General features: G+C 33.8%; 1 pseudogene across 1 annotated transcript in view; it reads left to right on the top strand.

The window, feature by feature from the left end:
• Positions 1-11401, top strand: part of LOC143604328 (inactive glucose-1-phosphate adenylyltransferase small subunit 2, chloroplastic-like) — a 34043-nt pseudogene extending 22642 nt beyond the window's left edge. The window contains exons 3-11 of the transcript XR_013148269.1: positions 779-880; positions 1355-1433; positions 3755-4048; positions 4913-5329; positions 5409-5512; positions 10009-10120; positions 10213-10311; positions 11105-11197; positions 11285-11401. The product of XR_013148269.1 is annotated as an inactive glucose-1-phosphate adenylyltransferase small subunit 2, chloroplastic-like (transcript). The remainder of the gene's footprint in view (positions 1-778; positions 881-1354; positions 1434-3754; positions 4049-4912; positions 5330-5408; positions 5513-10008; positions 10121-10212; positions 10312-11104; positions 11198-11284) is intronic.
• The last annotated feature ends 2607 nt before the right edge of the window (positions 11402-14008 follow it).

Below are 14008 nucleotides of genomic sequence, written 5' to 3'. Positions count from 1 at the left end.
TTGTATATGTTTCAGAATAACATTGTTGATTTGATGCGGAAGTCGAGTATGACAGTATGTTGAAGATATCACAAAATTTTACAAATTTCTAGAGGTAAGATTTAAAGGATCCTTTAGTTATAGTTTTATTGAATTTCTTGATGTGGGTTGTGAGAAAAGGTCACAGATTTGGGTTAACTTACTGTTTTAAACATAAACAATTTCATGATTTGGAATTCTTTTAAAAAGGCATGGATTGGGTTACTGTTTTTTTGAAATTGGTAATTTATTGATGCTCAGTATTGACTTATAAAGTCAAACGAACATATAAAATATAATGTGAAAATCAGAAGCTAAAATAAGATATTATATCGATCTATGTGCCCAACCCGGTTCAGGTTATAAACCGAATTGGTTTGGTCAACTTTGGTCAAAACTAAAAGGGCTACAAATCGCTGTGGTTTGGAAACTGGTTCGGGTCTGTCCGAAACAGTTTTGTTTTGTGTAGGTTTTGATCATTGTCAAAGTTACCCTGGTATCGGGTGTTCATACATTTTTTATTGTGAGGCCAAATTAACCCGATAAATCATTGTTATGAGTGTTTTTTTTGTTGTCAAAAAGTAATCTGGTAACCCGTTACACATGTTTACAAGGTCTTTATTAACGTGTCGAAAATAACTTGATAACTGTTTCAAAGTGTACGCATTAACAAGGCCTCTTGTGTTTCTTGATAAAGTTACGTTATATTTTCAAACTTTATGTATTTATATAAACATTTATATGATATGTGCATGTATAGATCAGCAGCAGTTGCATGCATTGATGAAGGGAGAGTAATTTCCCAAATTCAGTCGTGCATGTATAGAAACAGAGCTCAAAAGCAAGCTGTGCTTGGGCTTTCGTAAGTTAAACGAGCTGTACTATTTAGATTTTTTCTTTTGCAACTAAACTGACCCATTGACTGGTTAGCCAAGCAAAGCTATTTAATTCCTGAAATTGCCCGTGGATGTCAAACCACTCTTTTTTCACTGCCTGAAACACCTTTGAACAAATTTCATGTCCGAAAGAATCTGAAAAAACACCCAAAATACCCTTCCCTTGGACTTTGTATAGGTCATATAAACCCTATGTATGTAAATCTCAATTGAACAGAAGCATGAATTTGCTGTCCTAATTTAAAAATAAATAAATTTTGATCGAGCGTAACTAGCAAAAGGAAAGAAAGTTGAAACAAACAAAATACATGACCCGTTTCTGTATGGTAAAAGAATGCTTATTTTTTTCCGCTTTCTGTATGCAACTTTTACTTAGGTTCATGTATTTGTTTGGATCATGATTTGGGTTTTTTTCGTTGATTATTTTGTTTTTTATGCAGTTGGACTTTGTTGCAATTAGTGAAGAAGAAAACCCCATGGATTGAAGCGTACGATATAATGGTTCTTATCGTTTGGAAGGCAAAGCTTGCTTGATGGTGAAGAGAAGGTTGACTACGTTTACTTGCATTTAAGTTCTTTAATGACTCTGATTTTAAGTTGTTTAGCTGAAGGGTATAATCACAATCGGCTGGTATATATCTAATATGCATAATGGCTGTTATTTTAGTGATATCAGAGTTATCTTATTTTAATGTTAGTTATATGGTTTAATAATACTCATAAAGCCTTGAACAACGTACATTTTGCTTGCTTATATAAGTTATCTTTTTTTTTTTTTGGTTTTTTCAACTTAACAAATTGAATCGATATCGATCGCGTTCTTGTTTGAGTGTGTGGGTAGATAATTGATATAGAATATATTTTGAGATGATTGATTAACTATAAACGTGTGTCGTGCAGTAAATTGTCGTATTCGCTGCATCGCGCTGGTTTCTCCTGGTATATATATATATAGAGAGAGAGAGAGAGAGCAAGGTTAAAATAAGAAGTAAAACTATCCTAAAAAGTGTAAGAAGTGGTTTTTACCCTTAAAAAAATAAAACACACCGAACTACCAAAATAAAACACATCGAACAAAAAACACAATAACAATATTTACCATCAGATGGTCAAATCCAACGCCCGATATTACTTCTTACACTTCTTACAAATAACTCACTTGTTATTCTAACATCACCCTATATATATATGTATGTATATATATATATCAATTAATTAAGTATTCCAACAACTTTCCATTATATTAACTAATAAGTAATAACACGAGATCCGTATTCCAAATTTAAACATTTCTCATCCAATACTTTGAACTATTATAAATAAGAGTCACTTGCTTCACTTTATGCAACTTTATAACTTCTAATATTCTAACTCAGAATAATCACTGTTATTTGAACAATGACTTTAAGATTAGTATGTCTTTGTAATTTTCCTGTGAATTACATTCATATGAAATGAAACAAATCGTTTTATTATATCTTAACTTGTGATTATGTATGTTGCTTGATTATACAACTTTTAATTGTAAAATATAAAATCAATTAAAATTGTCATACATAGAATATTAATCACAACAAATTTATCATGATCAATCAATTTCAGATTATAAAGATTCTAAGGATGATTATATCATAAATGTTTAGGTAATCTGTTTTTGGGGTAGTCGTGTTTTTAATTGTTTAAAAGGTGATAAACATGAACGGATGATCTCAAATGACATAATATTAATTGTTTAAAAGGTAAGTTATTTTATGTGTATGAATATTTTTTTGTTAGTTTCATGGATATATTATCATTATTTAGGGTTGGTAATTTGGCACATGCTTGAAAGAACCTTATTTGTCACACGGACAACTATATGTGGCTACGTCAGGAGTTACAAGCAAACCTACATATTACCTTACTATCTGTTACAAGCAGACATGGACTAAACATTTGAGTTTTGATAAACAATGTATACCAACTAATACAACAAATGTAGTGTACATAGTAGTTTTTTTAATTATTTGTATCATATTTGTGTAATCTTAGTTATTATATAATTTTTACAATTTTAATATAAATTGTAATTGTATTTACTTGATGACTAGAGTTTAGAATTCATCAATTATCCATGTAATGCAAGGGCCTCCAATTAGTACAATATATAAGTTATAAAAGAAAATGTTTTATTTGATCAAGCTAAATAGCAAAATATATATGATAGTTTTAATGCTGAGAAAGTAATCAATCTAAGCTTTACCAAACTTGTGAATTTTCAAAGCGATATGAAAACAACACCCATAAACCAAAAATCTAATAATTAATAAGAAATATATTTAATTAATAACTATAACTAAAGTAGTGCCCAATCAAACACCCTTTATGAGGAAGGCAACCTAGAAAAGAATTATACCATGCTTGGTCAATTTTGCCAAGTATTCTCTCTGCAACATCCATCACCTACAAGAAACCCAAATTCCCTAGCTTTTCATTACAAATTTACTACAATGATACCTAAATTGTGTAATAAATCCAAATCAAAATATATAAGTTTAATAAAATCAAACTCAAAACATCGTTGTCATCCTCTCACCACCTCCAAATCTTTCATCTCCTATCATTATAATGTCACTCACTGTTCATACCTCCATCAGTCCAAAGCTTAAACCCCATATCCACCGTAAAAAACCACCATTGAAGAAGCTCCATTCAAGATTCACCATAACAAATTCCCAAAAACCCGAATGCCAATTTTCACCAGCTAACAAGGTCGGTTTTATTTGATAATAGTTGATGATGACAAGAATTATTGTTTTTGTTATTAACATATTGTGATAAACAAACGCTGCATTTGGCAGTGTGTCGCGGCTGTGTTGTTTGGAGACGCGTCACATCAGTCAAGATTGTATCCGTTAACCAAATGAAGATCAGAAGGTGCAGTTCCAGTGGCAGGAAATTATAGGCTTATTGATGCAGTTATAAGCAACTGCATCAATAGTAATATTACGAAAGTATATGCGCTTACACAGTTTAATTCCACTTCTTTAAACTCGCATCTCTCAAGAGCATATGCGGGTGGATTATTAGCAAACCATGAATTTCTTGAAGTTATTGCAGCTTATCAGAGCCCGGAAGATGCTAACTGGTTTCAGGTTCTTCACTAATTACATTGACATTGTAACTAAATAAAGATAAACCATACTAATTTTCATAAATAACCAATGTATTAACTTATGATTACAAGAATATTACTACAGTAATAATCCAGATTTTTAACAAAACAACTAAACGGTTCGTATATATAGAAACAAAAAGTACAAAAAAACTAGTAACTTTCAAATCATATGACTTTTGTTTTGTTGACTCGTTTGACCCGTATAGGATAAAATTAGACAACCCAATTCAGCTCGTTCTTAAGTAAATCATGGGTCGTTTTGTGTCAGCTATGGGCTCAAACCGAACCAAAAAACCAAAAATTTGTTTTTGAGAATTAGAAAACCGGTCGGTTAAGTTTGGGGTTTTCCGGTTTTAGTGTTTTACCATTTCAGACTTTAAATTTTTTGGCTGCAAAAACTCAGCCCAAAATATTTAATTTGGGCCTAAATCTTTTTGTTAATCAATTATTAATTGATTATTACATATTTGTGCTAATCTCCTTGGATTATATTGTTTACTAAAATTCTTATAAATTATTTAAAATTCAAAATAAAAGATGAAAATCTGTAATCTTGGTTTAGTTTTTCCGGTTTTAGTTACATACAAAACCAAAACCAAAACCAAAACCAACCAAAAATTCAATATACCAAAACAAAAACCAAACCATCCATTATTGTTTGAATATGGTGATTTCACTTCAGCTATTTCGGTTTCATGAGCACCCTTAATCAAAAGGGCATTGTCACATCTAGAACAAAACACACAATTTTCAGTAGAAACATTAAATAACATTTCTCTAAATCTTTTACACTTGAAAACACAAAAACGTTTATAGAATGTTTGGTTTTTTGGTTATGTAGGGAACTGCAGATGCCTTGAGAAGATGTTTATGGGTACTAGAACAACATCCAGCCGTTGAATATTTAGTACTCCCAGGTTACCATCTATACAAGATGGATTACCAGAAGATTCTAGATGCACACAGGAACAACAAGGCGGATGTAACGGTTTCAGTTTTGGATAAAACGAGACAGTACAACACGGGTTTTGGAAGCTTCAATGTAGGTTATGGAAATCGAGTCATTGGTTTCGATAAGGAACCGGAATTAACACCAGTTATATCAAAGTTTAATAATGGTCTTAACGAAACGTTTTCTGGCATGGAGATTTATGTCATAAATAGACATGTTATGATAAAGCTTTTAAAAGAGTGTTTTCCTAAAGCAAATGATTTGAAGAATGAAGTGATACCTGGTGCAATATCTTTGGGGCTGAAGGTTAGTCTTTATTACCATTTTGCCATTTCAATAATGAACGCAACAGAGTAAATAGTTTGCTGTAAATACGTAATAACAGGTACATGCATATCGGTTTGATGGATATTGGGAGGATATGAGAAGTATTGAAGCATATTACAAAGCGAATATGGAAAGCACGATGAAAATAAACATGAAATATAAGTCGGTAACTCTGAAAACCTTAAAAGAATGTATAGTCCAAAACCTAGAGGTGGCAATTTTAACACTTCAAATACGTAAAACTTACAAGGCTAAGGGTAGTGGGGCTTGATCCAACCCCAAGTGATCCAATATATTTACGTCACGTAGGTGCTGACGTGGCACATGATCAAGCCCCAGAGGGTGTAGTGGTCCAGGTGATCCGGGGCTTGATTGAATTTTTTTTTATATTTTTTTTTTGTTATACACAAATATAAATTAAAATATTCCATTAAAACATAAATGAAAAGAAAAATAAAAAATACATAAAAATAGCGTTTTTTATTTTTTGTCGTCAATTTCTTCCGAATACGATATTTTTCTTCCTCCATTATCGCTTGGTCGGATGGTGGTAGGTGGCTAAAGTTTTTGGCTAAAAAAACCAAACTCTTGAAATGTTTTTTTTATGTCGAGCTTCACCAATCGAGAGGAGGCCACTTGACAATTCCTTAATTTCCTTTTTATAATCTTCATCAACAACTGTTTTTTTCCCACGGTCCCTGCCCGGAGTGCGGCTACAACCTTGGTCTTTCAAATGACCTTCGGACAAGTTTAGGTCGAAGTCAATTTGATTCTCCGACCCGCTTGAAGAGATGTATGTGTCGGATGCACTAGTTTTTGTACGTTTAACCCCTTCGGCAGAGTCCTCCGCACATAGTTGCATCCATTTCGAGCACTTCCTTAGCAACCCCCACAAGTAGCCCTCGTCAAACGTCATCCCCATCCCGTACCTCCTCAACACCTCTTGTTTCCATTCATCACAATTGAATTGGTAAACCGAAAGATTATCGGACCCACTCGGCCGCATTCGGTTAGCATTTCGGTTATGTCGGTTGGTAAACAATCCTACAAATTTACGAGTATCGGTCCACCGACCCGATATCATATTTTCGGTACGAGCCCTACTCCCCACTTGATTATAAAAACAATCCCGAACCTTGGCCCAAAAAACTCGAGCTCTTTGAAAGTCGGCTACAAAATAAATAACAAAAAATGTAATAATTGCACACAAAACTTAAAAGATATATTAAAAATAAAGTTCGCGAAATAATTTACCCGCGTTCCTATCTTGGGATATTTCAATCCAAGCTTTTGCCAACGCAAGGTTCTCTTCTATAGACCACGGGTAGACTTCCTGTCACACCCCAAACCATGGCCTAGGCGTATGACACGTATGTTGGTACCATATTTGTAAATATATCAAAGTTATGTGCGGAAGTTATAAAAATGTGGATTATTATTTACAATCAAAAGACGGGATTTATAAAACACCCGTTTTAAAGTATTACTTGTTCATTACAAACCACCATTTATATTATTAATGTTTAACAAAAGATCTGAGCCATCGGATAACATAGCACTTCGAGCTTCCAAGCTCCTATTCTTAATTACCTGCAAAATGTTTAAAAATACGTCAGCAACACAAGCTGGTGAATATGCTGACACTAAAATATTTTCTTTTACTTGATTACCCCTGGAGACATAACTGAGGTCCGGCCCATCGTGGCTTAGGAATAATCAAGCTTTAAAACAAACACAATTATAAGCTCAAGTCTCTACACAAGACACCCCAGCAAACACCGCAGCGTTCGACATTTCTTATGTACCATACGTATACACATGGTCAGTCTCAATCGAGCGTAAATTAGGCCCGGTCCATCGTGGCGGAGGTCATGACCAAGTGTGGTGCGGTATGCGCACCGACTTTTTACCACATATGTAAGGATCCAAACAAACGTACACGACAGCCCGAGGGCTAGTGATTACTATTGTTTATAACGCTTTAGAGACACGTAGTCCCATGTAATTCCTTTTCATTTAATTGACTCGATTTAAACAAGTTTGTAAATTTGGGGCGTATTCACCTTTTCTCTTGGATCAGCTTCACTACACTGTCCGAGGGTCTTTCCACTTTCTTGCTATCTCGCACCTATAGTATGAGTATAACTTTTTGTTAGTTGGACATTCAATCCGTCTTAAGATCTTTAGTCACTTTTAACAATCTATACCTCGATTATATTTTCTTTACTTTAAAACTTTTAGTTAAAACGTAGTCTTTCTTTCTTTCTCTTTTATAAGTTAAAACTCCCTTCATTTAACTCATTTACTTTTCTTTTTGTTTACAAAATAAACCTGTAGTTTATTTTACTTTTCTTTTAAAACCCTACGTTTCTTCTTCTTTAAGAAACATATACTTTCTTTTCCTTATTATCTAAGAATAATTATATTAAACTTAAATAATATTTATAACAAAGAATTATACACTAATCACATTGATATCATATTTATATTCCTTTCTTTTCTTTTCTTTGTTATGTTTTCTTCTTATTTTTTATTAAGGTATCGAGTATATCCTCGACTTAGGGTTTTAAGCCTTTTAACAATTTATTATTATTTTATTTGGCATCATGCCTACATTGGTTGGCTTATAGAAAAAAACCTACACAATCAAGCAACACTTCGATGCCGCTTCGTTTTCTTTATCTTCTTGATCAACCCCTTTTCCTTGGCATGCAAACGATGCACTCTAATCTTCACCACACTTGTCGAGACGCTTATCGAGGCACCCAATCTTCACGGCACGTATTTCGAGATGGTCGTCGGGTCGTCTTGGCCTTCAAGATAATAATGTCGGTACTTTGGGGTTTTGCACATAGATCGAGAAATATCGGAATTTGGGCTCGGGAATCGAGTTATGTCGTTGCACGCTTTACGAGGCCTTTATAGAGATGTTAGAGAGAGAGATATGTGTGAAATTTGGTGTGGAAAATGAGATAACCCGAGCTTGCTATTTATAGGCAAATCAAGGGTCCCATCGCGATACGCGATGGGCCCTTGATAAGCCAGTCGCGTATCGCGATGTAGACTTGTGAATAGCCCTATAGGCTTGCCACGTGATGACACTTAGCAGACGTGATGCCACGTGGTGGACGTTGTGCCACGTGTGGACACGTGACAAGCTACATGCCCTGCTTGTCAGACAACCCATCGCGATACGCGATGGGTTTCCCTTCTGATCCATCGCGTATTGCGATGGGTCAGGAAACCAGATATTTCATTTTAAACCCTAAGGTTTAGAATTTGTCATTTTTGGTCCTTTAAGGTTTGAAACTTGGCATTTTTTATCCGAAATTTCACAATGTTACACTTCCGCTTAGTCGGTGCCGAAGGACCATCCGCTTCTCTGGTTTTCTTCCCCTTTTTGTGGGATCATTTTGTTGGTGCCGGCTCCGGTTGTGTTTCCGGGACCAAATATTCGGATTGTGACATATCGGAGTAGATGGACGCTTGAAACGATTCGTCGTCCAAGTAGTTCAATCCCTCGAGATATTGAGGGTCGTTGATGTTGATATTACCGTAACCCGAGCCCGACATGATTATAAATTTGAGAAATTTATAGAGGTTTTTAAATTAGTAGAGAGAAAGGGAGTAAGATTGGTGTGTTATTTTTATAAATTGTCGTTGTTATTTATAGTGGAATGGTATAGTTTGTTATTAAAAAAAAAATCCTTCTTCTCCCCAATGGTAATATTTCCCCCCTCCCCATGTCCAACGGCTCTTTTCCACCCCGCAGACCGGCTCGCCCCGGCCGTCCGTGCCCCTGTCCACAGCTAACGGGTAATGGTGTGCGTGGCGGCCACGTCGTCCGCGCCCCACTACCCTCACCCTAACAATTCTCCCACCATCGAAAGTTATTGTCTATGTTTCTCTACTTGTCTTATTATAAACGTCTATTTTCAAGTGTGGTTAATTTAGTAACTTTCCCATATTACCCTTATCATTAAAAGTTACAGGTTTTATAAGTTAATATCCATGTTATCACAACCTATATTATCATTAGGGTTTATTAGTATTAAGCATCCTATATGTCCTATATGACGTAAATTGGGCCGTACACTCAATACTAATAAACCGTAGAGGTGGTTTATTAGTATTGAGCTCACGAGTCCCGTTTACATCTATTAAATGTCTATGTTCTTACTTCACTCAATATGATTATCTTTTTTCAAATATGGATAATGTACTACTTTTCTATATTATCCTTGTCATTAAAAGTTGAAAGTTTTTCAAAATAATAGATATCTTTAGTGGGTAAAATTGGCATTCTCTAACCAAAATCAGCATCAATTGCACATATGTTGAATGTCTTTTTGGTTTAGATGAAATGTGTCGATCGGGCTGAAATTCGTCCAACATGTATTTATAATGAACAAAACCTCTTAAAATCATGCTATTCAAAAAGTTGGATTATTTTTTGTAAATGTAACTTTTGTAAAGATATCGAACATACTATCCATAAAAAAGATGCTTTTTTTTGGGATAAGAGTGTTTCCAGACACCTGACACCTGAACGGGAAACAAAATAAACAGTTTTGAACAGTTACCGAACCAGCATGACCCGCAACTTTTGCCACCTCTACAAAGAGCTAAAACTAAATATTTATCTCTCTTGGTGACAGCTTTCACGATAGGAATTTTCCATTGTACACCCTGCCTCGTCATCTGCCTCCATCTCTAGTAACTGACGCTGTCATAACAGATAGCACCATTGGTGATGGTTGCATTTTAAATGTATTACATTTTTATCAAATTGATAGAAAATGTATCTATAAATACATTATTTTCTTCTTATTTACGCAAACGTTTTTTGTTTTGAAAAGTAGAAATGTAGCATTAGAAGTTCAGTGATTGGTCCAAGAACTAAGGTTGGAGATGGAACTGTTATACAAGATTCAGTAATCATGGGATCTGATATCTATCAGGTAAATGCACTCATCATTAACGAAATGTATTAACTGTCTAAAATAACAATAATTAGTCCTGTAAACGTAAAGAACGTTCACCGTTAGTAAAGCATTTGGTCGGAAGTTTGTAAATCTAATTAACGAACAAAAACCTGACTAAAAGATTTTATACATTTAATTAAACGAACAAACACGCTCACATGTTTCATTCGTGGGTATTCGTTTATGTTCATGAATTTATGTTCTTTTGTTTGTGTTAGTCAATATATGTTCATGTATATGTAAATAGAAAACTTATATGTATATAGGATTGGATATTCTGAGAACAAGTGCCACTCAAAAACATGTTTTCTAATTTTTTAAGAATTTGGAAGAGCTTCTATACACTTTTAGGAGTATTTTCGTCAAATTAAATATTCGCTGAGAGAACTATTTATTAAAAAATCGACAAAAAAATACCGTTATCGCATGTTACATATGTTACATGCATTTTTACATAGGCGGTCACATATGCTAGATGCTTAAATCGTGGATTTTTGTCGATATTTTTAAGTATATTCTCTTGGCTTTTCTTTTTCTTTTTTTTTTTTTTGTAACGAAAGTACTTCTAATTGTTTTTTAGCTTTTTAACGAACAAACATATCATTGGATTAATTGTTCATATTCGGATGAAGTTAAATGAAGGAACAACATGCCATGTTCATGTTTGTTCAGTTTATCATCTACAGACTTAACAATAATCGTTTGGTACAAAACAAGTTTTTATGTATAGAAAAAACAAAGATTTTCTTTAATAAGTGCGTTCAAACAGAGTGTGTCTGAGCAGAGCATTGGTGTGGGTGAAGGTTCGTTTATAAAGAAAGCTATAATCGACAAGAATGTAAAGATCGGCAAAAATGTTAAGGTAATGAAAATGCAATTTGAATATTGTTTGTTCTAACTTGTAACCAAAGTTGGTTTAGTAACAACAAAATAATATTGTATTCTTTAGATCATAAACTGGGACAATGTAGTAGAAGGGAACAATGAAAGCGAGGGCTACATCATAAGATCGGGCATAATTGTTGTGTTACGCGGTGCAGTGTTCCCCGATGAAACCATCTTGTAAACAGAAATCATTTGCAGGCAGGTATTCATGATTTGGTCTCCATATATGGAGAATTTTGCTGGGATCTCTACTCTATACTATAGCAATTTGGTTAATTGTATAAAAGGAATGAAATCATCAAATTAATTTAATAAAATCATTACAGGTTGATTTGATAACTAACTTTAGTTGAACGAAAGGATTTGTATTCGTTTACGTGGAACCATATATAGAGATAGGGATCTGGGGGTGTTGAGTTGAAGTGTGAACTTAAATATGATTACAGATAATTAAATCGAAGAGATCGAAAGCAACAAACAATTAGCGAATCGAAGTGAAGTAGATCGATTAATTAACTATATGAGGTACCTGACATGACGGGTCCATTACGGCATGTATGAGCAACTGAAACCTAATCGTAAAACGAGGGTGAAATGAAACTACTAGCCAAATTAACAATAGTTATTATACTATATATAAATTATAGGAGTTAGAGACCTACTAAATTTTAAGAGGTTATTACATGTCATACAAGTAATAATACATAAACTTTTAAAAATTTAGGGGCAATTTAGTCTTTGCTCATTCAAAAATAAGTTACAATAATGGTCCTTTAATTTTAATCAAGTTTTGTTAATTTATTAAATAGTTACACATTTCCCCCTAATTCTAGTTTATATAGTTACACATTTCCCCCTAATTCTAGTTTATATGGTCAGTCAAAACGAATTGGGTTAAAAAATAGTTTATATGAAATTACTATACATTTCATCTTTGATTTTTGCTTGTCGCCACCAGTTACGCGCGTTTAAGCATCAGTTACGTGGATGACATTCCGAGTTGCTCACGTATAGACATTATGTGATGCGCTTACTGGAACCGGCTACATGTCTGATGCCACGTTAAATGCATACCACCGCCGGGTTACTCACACACCGTTGCGAGGTTACAAACATACTAACACCAATTACGTTTGCGCGTACACCGCTGCATCGCGCGGGCAACTGGCTAGTCTATAATGGAGGGTACGTTAACCCTCTTAATCATTTGCTAGTAATTTTTTTTCTACCACAAGTTTAATAATAAAAAGAATATAAAAAAGAGAAATTCTCAAAAGAACAATTTTTTAGAGAGAGAAAAAATTCCCTTAAATTTCCATTATTCCAGAAATGTCTTAAATATTTGGATTGTGACGTCACTTTGGAAACATTCTAATGCGATTCAAAATTACTTGAATCTCGTATACTCCGTCCAAATTTAAAGTGAATCTCGTCTTTCCCGTTTAAATTTTAAGTAAATTTCGTCTTATCCGTCCAAATTTTGAGAAATTTTTTTTGTTATCTTTTCTAACACTGTTTCTCTCTCCTTCAACATCTCTCTTATTTTCATCATCATCATCATCATCATTCATCTTCTTATTCTTCTTCTTCTTCTTCTTCTTCTGTTGATCAGTTCTTCATGTATGTAATAGAAAACATGAATATTATGATAAACCTACAACTAAAACATACCTGTCACAGCAGAGAGAGAAGCCACGGCTGATGAGAAAGATCCAGACGACATGATAGTCAGCTTGGTCGAGTTCCCCTTTAGGATGTATATTAGTGATGGGGATTAGGGTTCTTGAGAAACCGAATAATATATGGAGATAGAGGGTCACAAAAATATTATGTGAGGTTTAGGGTTATGTTCAATGATGTTAACAGTCTCTCCACATATTTATATACACCCAAGGGGAAACCCTTGATTAGCAAGAAAGGGTAATTTGGTCCATCAACAATTACGTAGCTAATAATAATAAGGTATAATTAATTAACTTTGATCTATTATAATATAAATGATCATGAGGGCCATACATAAATATATATATATATCCATATATTTATTCTTACATTCTCCCACTTGTCCAAATAATCATTTATCATGAGCGTTAGATTAGTCTGCAGATTTTAACACTCATTTTAGCTTTAAACTCAAACTGGAGCAGAGAAATATAGTCATTGAATTGAACATCAGCTCAAGACCCCCATTAATCATACTGTAGTCCATGTTTAAAACCTAAGTAGTTATGATCAAAGTTTTATAAGTAAGCCCTTCAAATATTTTATTTGTATAATAATTTGTCTATATGTTATTATGCATGCAAAACATATTAAGAGATATACAAAATCAAAACTGAGGAAATTTTATTAAATAAAATGTAAATAATTACAATATGCAATTAAATAAGGTCTTCAGTAAATCTCATATTAGCAACATGTTCTTCAAAAACTTTAGGTGGGAGATCTTTAGTCATCGGATGCGCTAGCATATTATGTGTACTAATATAATCAATATAAAGTTCATTTTCCTCAACTCGTTCACACACGAACAAATACTTTGTATCAAGATATAAACTAGCTCCATTCGAACTGTTACTGTTCGAGTAATTAATGGCAACTGAATTATCACAATAAAGCTTCAATGGTTTAGAAATGGAATTGACTAATTTAAGTCCAGAGATCAGATTTTTAAGCAACATTCCATAGCAGGTAGCCTTATAAACAACTATATATTATGCCATCATAGTGGAAGTAGTCGTTAACTGTTGCTTATGACTCCTCCATGATATGGCCCCGCCTGCTAACA

The sequence above is a fragment of the Bidens hawaiensis genome, unplaced genomic scaffold (genome assembly GCF_021521415.1).
Source record: "Bidens hawaiensis isolate Kalapana, Puna unplaced genomic scaffold, B.hawaiensis_p1.1 tig00064752_1, whole genome shotgun sequence".
Lineage (NCBI taxonomy): Eukaryota > Viridiplantae > Streptophyta > Magnoliopsida > Asterales > Asteraceae > Bidens > Bidens hawaiensis.
The sequence above is the reverse complement of the archived record's forward strand: the minus strand, read 5'-3'. Positions and strand labels throughout refer to the sequence as shown.